Below are 11,406 nucleotides of genomic sequence, written 5' to 3' on the forward strand. Positions count from 1 at the left end.
CACCAAGGAAAGTAAAAAATAATCCAAATTTTTTCTTCAATTACATAAATAATAAGAAAATAAAAACAGACAATTTCGGCCCTCTCAAAAATAATCTTGGTGTAATAGTGGAGGAGGATGAGGAAAAGGCAGATCTATTAAATACCTTCTTCTCTACAGTAGTTACTTAATAAAATTCAGTAGCAGCAACATTAAACAACTGTTTAACCCAAAAGGAAAGCGCTGCCTTCAAAATACTTCTGAGGGAATTATGCACAGTGATAGACAGATACTTATATCTAATATTTATGGATACAGTATTGACTGAGCCTGTTTCATGGGATTGGCGCATAGCAAATGTGGTGCCAATTTTCAAAAAGGGGTCTAAAGGTGAGCCTGGAAACTGTAGGCCAATAAGTTTGACTTCTGTGGTGGGTAAGATAGCTGAGGGCTTTCTAAGAGATGCTATCCTGGAATATCTCAATGTAAATAATCTTATAACACCCAATCAGCATGGGTTTATGAGGAATCGGTCCGGTCAGACTAATCTGATCAGCTTCTATGAGGAGGTAAGTTCAAGACTGGACATGGGTAACGCAGTAGACGTGGTGTACCTGGACTTTTCAAAGGCTTTTGATACTGTTCCACATAAAAGGTTGGTATGCAAAATGAGATTGTTGGGACTGGGGGAAAACATATGCATTTGGGTTAGCAACTGGCTCACTGATAGGAAACAGAGGGTACTTGTTAATGGTAAATATTCAGACTGGGTCACAGTCACCAGTGGGGTGCCGCAGGGGTCAGTATTAGGTCCTCTCTTGTTTAATATCTTTATTAATGACCTGGTAGAGGGTTTACAAAGCAGGGTGTCCTTTTGCAGATACTAAACTTTGTAAGGTAATCAATAATGAGGAGGATAGTAGAATATTACAAGGGGATCTAAGGAAACTGGAAGCATGTGCGGAGACTGGGCAAATGAAGTTTACTGTAAGATTATGCATTTTGGTCGAAGAAATAAAATGTATGATTATGTACTTAATAGTAAATTACTGGGACAACACAAAGAACTTTCTAATGATCTTTTTACTCCTAGACCAGTAACAGTGACAAGGGGACATCCACTATGTCTGGAGGAGAGAAAGTTTCACCACCAACATAGAAGAGGATTCTTTACTGTAAGAATAGTGAGTAGGGTTAAGCGATCAGGCTCGGAAAAGATTGGATCCCGATCGGTGATCGAGTAAAATTTCATGATCACGATCGGGTTCCAATCCCACCTAAAAAAGATCGGGAACGGAATTCCAATCCCGATCGCTCAACCCTAGTTACCTGCACAAAACCGCTGCCGCTCCCCAGAGCTTCGGGCCTTTGTTTTCTGTCCTCTCCTCTCTGATTCACACGCTGGCAGAGCGTTGTGCGTGCCCCCGCCTCCCTGGGCTAGTGTTACTGATGCTGGGAGTAGGCGGGGCTTGTTGTGGCTTAGGAGAGTGTAGGTGGGTACAGGGAGGGGAGACGTGAGTGATACACTCACGTCTCCCAGCCTCTACCCGATCGCTTATAAATTTAAATAAATGCGTGCGGTAGCACTCATGCATGGATCGCACAGTGAGCTGCACTGCTGGTCATTGCTCTAGTGTGTCTTTACCTCTGTAGAGTTGAAGTCTCTCTGCAGTGCTGAGGGCTCATTACAGGCTGTGGGTGGTTCTGAGTGTTGCTATGCAAATACCTTTCTGGCTACTTCTGCTCCTGGCTATATAACTCTGTTTTGCATTCTGACAGTTGCCGGTCTTAAACTCCAGTTGCCAGTAGTTCCTGAACTGATTTGTCTGCCAGAAATTGTTGCATTCCTCTGTGTCTGACTCCTGGTCCATTCAGCTTACCTTGCTGCCTACCGGTATTCCTACTATCTGGATATTTGATAAGTATTGAGTACATTGTTCCAAGCTTAGTTGTTCCAGGTGCAGTGAACCCTAATCTTTTTACTGCTTGGATGTTTGGACTTTGTAGGGGTTTTTGTGTGTGATACTAAGATCTGTTTATCCTATCTCTTTACTGAGTGTTAGATTTCTGTGTTTCACGTTTATTTTCTCCTCTATACTTTGTGTTCCCTCATATTCACCGTTTATCCAGTCGGACCTCTGTGGGGGGGCTTTTCTCTGTATCTAGCCTCTTCTTTCAAAATGTGAAACAAGACAGATTTTCTGTTTCTCCTGCAGTTGAGTTATTTCTGCAGCTGTGTTTGTGCCCTTTCAGGTTAGTTGGGCCCACGGCTACTTCTAGTGTGCAAGGCAGGGATTAGGAGTCTCCACACACAAGTCATTCCAAACTGCTCATTTGCTTAAGTTTTTTGTTTTCTTTTGTGTTTTTCTTATACACTTGACTGAGAAGTTATCAATCAGGGGCCAGTTTCAGGTTAGAGATCTCCAGATCATAACATTATCATAATCAGAAAGTTAGTACAGCCTTGCCACTGTGTAGACCCATCATAAGGCCACCCAACACAAAGCTGCACTGCAGAGCATGTCCCTAAATGTCAAGCCTGTACAAAAGGTCCACTTCAACAAAGTTGCCTAAGGAAAGACCAGATGTTACTAAATGCAAAGACAATATAGCATTAGGCATTTTACATGTTTCAATGGAGAATAATAAAACAGTTTTAAAGTGCACTGAATCAGTATATGTCAAAACACAAGTAAATCCATACTTAACGCAACATAACAAAGTGTCATACAGGAAACAGACCTTTCCATCACAGTGACTCTGATAGACATCATGCTTCTAAGATTGGTTCCACAACCTTGCACCTCCTCTGATATCACCTTTGTTATTGGGTTACAATAGGACACAACTCCACAATACCAAAACACCATTGGTTAACACACGCCCAGATTCTTACTCTAAATGGTTACAAATCAATCCACACTTTACATAACTCACAATGGTTTGTTTAATAATTATCCTTGAAGAGCTCTGCTTATCTTATTAACTTCATATTGGCAATCATCTATCACCATCTCGTAGTGGTTTATACAAAGTCATGATCCTTTCCAATTGCCATATTCAGACTAGTTATTGCGTACTTAGAGATATCAAACACGATATTAATTCTTACTTATTAACTTAGTCCATAGTTAACGGGGATTTCCTCGCCACTTACCACTGAGGATCAACACTGTCACCTGGGGCTATCTTCTTAAATAAAAAATGGCGCACCACTCAGATTGTTGAGGGATGTCCCAACAGATGCCTGTATCTGTCAATAACAACTGAATAGTAAAAATACCTCTTGTACCAAGCACATGCTCTAGACTGTTCACAAAATCAGAACTCACATTATCTACATGCAGTACCACCATTTTAGCTGGCATCCAGGATCTCCACTGAATGCTCCACTCACTTGACCAAGATCACCATCATAGCATATCAATCGGTTACCAGGCACCCAGAGGGGGTTGGGTCACTGGAGGATAAACTTTTGGCCATGCAAAAAGAGGTTGAATGGCTTGGTTGACTGAATTAGGGGGCTAAAAGTGAAAAATTAATCATTTGGAGGGTAGATCAAGAAGATGTAATCTCAGGTAACTGGACTTTTTTTCCCCACTCCTCTTTTTAGGATTGGATGGTCCCAATTTCATTTTGAAATTAACTGAAAGACTTGAATGAGTAGGTTAAGAGAATGGCAGTATTTAGAGTTATAAAGTTACACCGAGCAGGGTTCCTCTGCATGCAGGGTTTTTCTGTCCGCTTGAGAAGTCGGACATCTTCAATTGCGGACAGGAAAGGACGGGCATGGAGTGCAAAAGAACGCACCCGATGCCCATTGAAATAAATGACAGGTGTCACGGACACAGCTAGTGTCCGCTCCTAGTGTCCGTGACAGATTTTGAGCGGACACTACATGTCGGACACCGACGGTAGTGTGAACGCTCCCTTAGATTCAGGTGTCCGCACAATGAAAGGATTATTGTGTAAACTTTTTGCTATGGCATCAATTATAGTGACGAGACACTAGTTGGCAGCGTCTGCCACACCGTCTTGGAAGAATGGTAATCCTACTAATATTATAAATCTGAAAGTATGTGTGTTTGGATGTTTGTGTGTTTGGATGTTTAGATGTTTGGATGTTTGTTCATGTTTGTGTGTTTGGATGTTTAGATGTTTGGATGTTTGTTCCTCAATCACGCAAAAACCGCTCAACCAATTTGGCTCAAATTTTCAACAAACATAGTTCCTAGGCAGAATTGAACGATAGGCTACTTTTCGTCACAATCGCAGACATACATTTTTGCTAGGACCCCCACAAAACCACAACTCATACCACCAGCTCTGCAATCCCACACACTTTTTAGCATAGCAAGCCACAAACTCCCTATTGCCCTCTCGGGCCTAACTCCTAACCCCAGGCAGGGAAGGAGGCCGAGGCCGGGGTTGCAGGGGTGGGTGCAAAGGGGTCAGGAGGGGGGGAAGGGGGGTTGGAAAGGGGACGAAATGACACCTAGACGGCCGAACAGATTTGGCTGAAATTGCGCACATACATACCTTGGGTCCCGGATTGAACGATAGGCTACATGGAATTCCCGTACACCACGGCAATTCACTTCCGTGACCGGTGCTTTTCACTTTTGAATTTGCTGCAGGACCTGGGATGCTGTAGGACCTGGGATGACGTCATCCCAGCCCCATCAGCAACTCACCTGAATAGGTGCCGCTTCTCTATGTGGGCAGAGCTATGGGCCGGCGTCCACAAGAACATGGCGGCTCTCAGAGGTCCAGAGCGTCCTGAACCAGCGCCCGTACTCTGGGGCAGCGAGAAGTGCATATGCTGCCCCACCTGTGTGGGCTTACCACAGGACCGCAGTGCTCTGCCGCGGCCGGACAGGGGGTCGCCTGCACCTGCACCGGTCTGGAACGCCGGTTCGGCCTGCGGCCTCTGGACTCTGCATGTCCGTCGGGGATGTCACCGATGTCTGCTCAGGGCTATGTACAGTGTCATTCGGCCGCAGGAGAAGGGTTGTGACGACAGGCAAGTTAGGGGACTTTCAGAAGGGAGAGGGGTGGGGTGTTGGGAGTGAGGAGGTTTCCGGTCCTGGGGGGGCCTGGGCAGGTAAACCCGGGGGCCCCTAGAAGGGGGACGGGGACAGGGCCGCCACAGCGCCCACAGATGGAATGGAGGCTCATGGCTTGCTGCGGGAGGGGAGCCCTCATAGGCACCCCTGTAACATCGGTGCACGGGGAGCCCAGGGTTTGGTGAGGCCGTGGGCACAGGTTGGTGGGGGGTGAGGTGACACAGGGTCTTGTGGGGGGTAAGGGGTCACTGGGTAGGTAAGACAGGGCAGGGGACATGGGGTGGTGGAAAAAAGGGGGCACGGGGTAGGTAACACAGGGGAAGGGGGCATGGGGTTGGGGGGGAAGGGGACACGGGGCTAGGGGGAAAAGGGGCACGGGGTAGCAGAAAGAAGCGAGCACATGAGGGAGTGGGTAGGCAAAAAGGGGGTTTGCGGGCGCCAGGGGGGAGATGAGGAAAAGGGAGCCGCTGTGGACACAAGGCAAAGGATGAAGCCTGCGCGGCGCTACAGGTGGGTCGCGCAGGGGGTCAGGGTTCCGCGGACGAAGTCGCGGGTACTGCTAGTGTTAAATATAAAGTGAATAAACTTTGAAATGATGGATATAATATCTGGAGCCTTTTCTTTGTCCAAGATATGGCATCTTCCTTCTTTCTTTCTTTTTTTCTTATTGGGTAATAATTAGAGATGAGCGAACGGCATTCGATCGAATATCAGGCTGCTCGAGATATTTGATTCCAATCGAATACCACGCGGCAAATGCACTAAAAATTTGTATCCCCTCCCACCTTCCCTGGTGCTTTTTTTGCACCAATAACTGCGCAGGGGAGGTGGGACAGGAACTACGACAACGTAGGCATCGAAAAAAATTGGAAAAAGTAATTGGCTGCCGAAATCAGGTGACCTCCAATTTATACGAATGGTGGATTTCAGATTCAGTTCATATCAGACTGTGAACTATGTGACTGTGAGACAGGGATGGATGTACTGGCAGGGTTAGCTAGGGATCACCTTTATTTAGGTGGGAATGTTCCTCAAACAGCTCTTAGGGGCTCTATCTCGTGGCAGCCATTATATGCTAGTCGGGATCCCTGTCAGCTTGCAATATGCGGGAGCTGACTTTTTCTCATTGGAATGCATTGACCAGCATTGATTGGCCAAATGCCATACAATGTACAGCATTCGGCCAATTAACGCTGGTTCTGCCGGAGGAGGCGGAGTCTAAGATCAGTCCACAGCAGACTCCATTGTGGTCCGATCTCAGATGTAGCAGAGTTCAGTGCACGGCCAGCTCTGCTGCATCTCAGGTGTAGCAGAGTTCAGTGCACGGCCAGCTCTGCTGCATCTCAGGTGTAGCAAAGCTGTGTCAACTCTGCTATACCTGAGATCGGACTACAATGGAGACTGCTGTGGACCAATCTTTGACTCCGCCTCCTCACAGACGAGCCTCCGGAAGAACCAGCGTTGATTGGCTGAATGCTGTACTCTGTATGGCATTCGACCATTCAACGCTGGTCAATGCATTTCTATTGGACAGGGACTTGGGCATGTTAGATGCCCCCAGCCATGCTTCCCCTGCTGTCCCACTTGCATTCCAGAGCTGTTGTCCTCATTTACTGAGGTGTCATAGTGGACTTAGTGACTCTCCTGAGTCGAAGAGTGGTTTCCCCTGAAACAAAGCTTTTTTCCCCATAATGGGGTTTGATATTCGTTCGAATAGTCGAATATTGAGGGGCTATTCGAAATGAATATCGAATATTTCACTGTTCGCTCATCTCTAGTAATAATTTAATGTATTCATTTTTTGGTATTTTTTTAGATGTAAATGTAAGCAAACTAAAAATGTATTGGTTGGTGATGTACTTAGGCTTTATCTTGGAGGATGAGGTGGACAGGTGTCCATACATAATGCTACCAGACAGGGGTGAACCTGCCCCTTTCGCCGCCCGAGGCGAACGACAGAAAGCCCCCCCCCCCCCCCGAGGAGGGGGCTGAGCAGAGGGGGCGGGGCTAAGTGAAGGGGCGGGGCTTAGTGGCGTTCGTAGGCAGAGAGCAGGCACAGAGAGGACCTGCTCTCTGCCTGAGTGTGAGGGGAGGTCGCTGGAGCAGTGCTGCTCCAGCGGCCTTCCCAATCCACTGCTCAGTGCTAAGCCAGTCCAGGACAGCTTGTCCTGGACTGGCTTAGGTAAGCAAAAATGCCGCCCTCCCTGGGGCCCTGGCATAGCGCCACCTGAAGTGGTCGCTTCAGGTCGCCTCATGGGAGGTGCGGCGCTGCAACCAGACCCAAACTACTTGAAGTGCCATGCAGGCTGCGTCAGTTCTTAGTCCCAGTTTTATTGTACATTCACATCCTGTTTTTTTTTTTAGGTCCATTTAGCAGATCTGTTTAACAGATGGAAAAAAGCTGATTTTACATTTACTATTACAGTTACAAAGTTGTAAAATGTGGCAATATTTAACTACATGTGCGCTGAATTTTCAAAACGTGCACTGAATTTTACTATGTATGAGCCAAAACCCTGAAGGAACTGCAAATTACTTAACAGTTTTCCTTCTAAAACTGAAAAATGTAAATCTTGTAGAATTAGACAGATTTAATAAACACATCAATTACGAATCTTGTGCACTTTCCTGCCATAGTTTAGACCAACATGAAGTGGACATAAAATGCATAAAAAGTGTCAAAAAATGAACTTATGTACAGTATATCTTATACATTGTGGGAGGTAGCAGCAGACCCAGACAGTCAGAGACAGACACAAAATTCAGGTTCCAACAGGTTTTTACCCTATACATTTTGAAAAAACAAATGGCAGAAAATGAATAAGCCAGTGGCGTAACTACTGGGGTAGCAGCGGCAGCAGCTGCCACAGAGTCTGGGACATTAGGGCTGCGTTTTTTTGGGTTTTTTTAAGACCCTGGAGTATAATGATCGGAAGCCCAGGAGAGGTAAGAGAACATAAAAAACACTGTTACTTACCTCTCCGGGCTCCAGACAGACTACAGGCCTACTTATGTGACGTCCCTGATGCAGGCCCCGGTCCCGGACATCATTGAAGATGACCGACACCATCGAGGAATGCAGCGGAGCAAGGGATAGTTAATTAACAGTATTTTTTTATGCTGGTATCCCCCCTCAGTCTCTGATCATTATACTCCGGAGTCTTAAAAGATTGTTCATGGGTGTCCACAGTGGTGCATAATACTGTGTGAAGGGGCCACTATGGGCATAATAGTGCATGCAGGGGCCACTATGGGGCATAGTAGTGCATGCAGGAATGCGGGGGGGGGGGGGTCGGTCAAGGTCTTGAGCTTCAGTCAGGGGGGTCCCAAAGTTCATGACGGGGCCTCTCCATTCCTAGTTACACCACTGGAATAAGCCTTAACTTCAGGCAGCACAGTAACAAAAACTCCTGCTTGTCTGAGCTACTAACTAAACAGGTAATATCATAACTGTACATGTGGCTTGCTTCAGCCACACGGTGAAGGTACAGGGCAAACCACAGTGGCAGCAATTCACACTGGAGTCTCACTAGACTTCACAAGTTTTGGACAGAACCCGGCTCCTCCTCTCTCCCCAGGAACTGCTCAGGACTGAGAATTTGACAACCTTTTATAGGCCTTTAATGAGTCTCCGCTCCTACTTGTGCTTGAAGGCCCATCCCTAGTAGAACCACAAGTGGTTAATGGAAAAAGATTTATCAGAGCTGAGGTTTTGATACCGTTACTTGTGTTGTAACCCCCACTTACCATACATGAGTGAGGAATCTGGGGAGACATAGTGACCTTCCAGAACCTTAGGGGGCGTTCACATTTGTGCCGCTGTCCTCCCTTTGTGATTCTGCCGAAAAGCCAGGAAAAACTGCTTGAGGCTTGCTGGCCGACAGCAGCACAAGTATGAATGGCCCCTTACCTGTCACCTTGTCACAACATGTAGCTACAGATTTATGAATTGTAATAGTAATTATAACTTTTATGTGTTATATCAAAAATGTCATCAAAATTATATTGATGAAAATTTCATGTTCCAATTCAGGATTGTGTATGTGCATTTAGGGAAATATATTAGCTCCTTCTTGTTGTGAAAGAGATGAATAGAAACAGGTATTTCTTAATAATGTACTTGGAGCTGTGTTAGCTGTGAACTTGATGCTCGAAAAATCACATCATGCATAAAAAAAGAAAAATTTAAATTGAGAAGGTTTATAAAAATGTCAACTTTATTGCAAATTTAACAATGCGCAAAAGTACCACATTTTCAAAATATAAGTTTTGACAATTTAATTGGAGTAATAAAGTGTTGTTTTGATGTAAGAATATGCAAAACTTTTTCAAGATGACCCTCAATTCAGAAATGTACTAACATACACAGGCATACACCAAAATTAATAAGAAATCAGGAGCGCATGGGAGGGGGGTTCGGGGCGGCTGAGGCACACCGGGGTATACTGCGCATATATAGAGATGTACCACAGCTGAGACGCGGGCGGATCATCGGCAAAGGCTATTGCATACGTATATCCAGGTCATCGCCAACAAATACACGAGAATGAAGTCGTGGGCAAATGCTAGTAGTATATAAAGTGTACCATAGGAACCCAATATTATGTTTACATAGCAAGCCACACTAATAGACTAATAGACTCACATGCTAAATAGTAAAGAGTAATGGCCATAGCAAAAATGTCAGCTCACTATTAGAGATGAGCGAACACTAAAATGTTCGAGGTTCGAAATTCGATTCGAACAGCCGCTCACTGTTCGAGTGTTCGAATGGGTTTCGAACCCCATTATAGTCTATGGGGAACATAAACTCGTTAAGGGGGAAACCCAAATTCGTGTCTGGAGGGTCACCAAGTCCACTATGACACCCCAGGAAATGATACCAACACCCTGGAATGACACTGGGACAGCAGGGGAAGCATGTCTGGGGGCATAAAAGTCACTTTATTTCATGGAAATCCCTGTCAGTTTGCGATTTTCGCAAGCTAACTTTTCCCCATAGAAATGCATTGGCCAGTGCTGATTGGCCAGAGTACGGAACTCGACCAATCAGCGCTGGCTCTGCTGGAGGAGGCGGAGTCTAAGATAGCTCCACACCAGTCTCCATTCAGGTCCGACCTTAGACTCCGCCTCCTCCGGCAGAGCCAGCGCTGATTGGCCGAAGGCTGGCCAATGCATTCCTATGCGAATGCAGACTTAGCAGTGCTGAGTCAGTTTTGCTCAACTACACATCTGATGCACACTCGGCACTGCTACATCAGATGTAGCAATCTGATGTAGCAGAGCCGAGGGTGCACTAGAACCCCTGTGCAAACTCAGTTCACGCTAATAGAATGCATTGGCCAGCGCTGATTGGCCAATGCATTCTATTAGCCCGATGAAGTAGAGCTGAATGTGTGTGCTAAGCACACTCATTCAGCACTGCTTCATCACGCCAATACAATGCATTAGCCAGTGCTGATTGGCCAGAGTACGGAATTCGGCCAATCAGCGCTGGCCAATGCATTCTATTAGCCCGATGAAGTAGAGCTGAATGTGTGTGCTAAGCACACACATTCAGCACTGCTTCATCACGCCAATACAATGCATTAGCCAGTGCTGATTGGCCAGAGTACGGAATTCGGCCAATCAGCGCTGGCTCTGCTGGAGGAGGCGGAGTCTAAGATCGCTCCACACCAGTCTCCATTCAGGTCCGACCTTAGACTCCGCCTCCTCCGGCAGAGCCAGCGCTGATTGGCCGAAGGCTGGCCAATGCATTCCTATGCGAATGCAGACTTAGCAGTGCTGAGTCAGTTTTGCTCAACTACACATCTGATGCACACTCGGCACTGCTACATCAGATGTAGCAATCTGATGTAGCAGAGCCGAGGGTGCACTAGAACCCCTGTGCAAACTCAGTTCACGCTAATAGAATGCATTGGCCAGCGCTGATTGGCCAATGCATTCTATTAGCCCGATGAAGTAGAGCTGAATGTGTGTGCTAAGCACACACATTCAGCACTGCTTCATCACGCCAATACAATGCATTAGCCAGTGCTGATTGGCCAGAGTACGGAATTCGGCCAATCAGCGCTGGCTCTGCTGGAGGAGGCGGAGTCTAAGATCGCTCCACACCAGTCTCCATTCAGGTCCGACCTTAGACTCCGCCTCCTCCGGCAGAGCCAGCGCTGATTGGCCGAAGGCTGGCCAATGCATTCCTATGCGAATGCAGACTTAGCAGTGCTGAGTCAGTTTTGCTCAACTACACATCTGATGCACACTCGGCACTGCTACATCAGATGTAGCAATCTGATGTAGCAGAGCCGAGGGTGCACTAGAACCCCTGTGCAAACTCAGTTCACGCTAATAGAATGCATTGGCC

This window comes from Leptodactylus fuscus, chromosome 3 (genome assembly GCF_031893055.1).
Source record: "Leptodactylus fuscus isolate aLepFus1 chromosome 3, aLepFus1.hap2, whole genome shotgun sequence".
NCBI classification, from domain to species: domain Eukaryota; kingdom Metazoa; phylum Chordata; class Amphibia; order Anura; family Leptodactylidae; genus Leptodactylus; species Leptodactylus fuscus.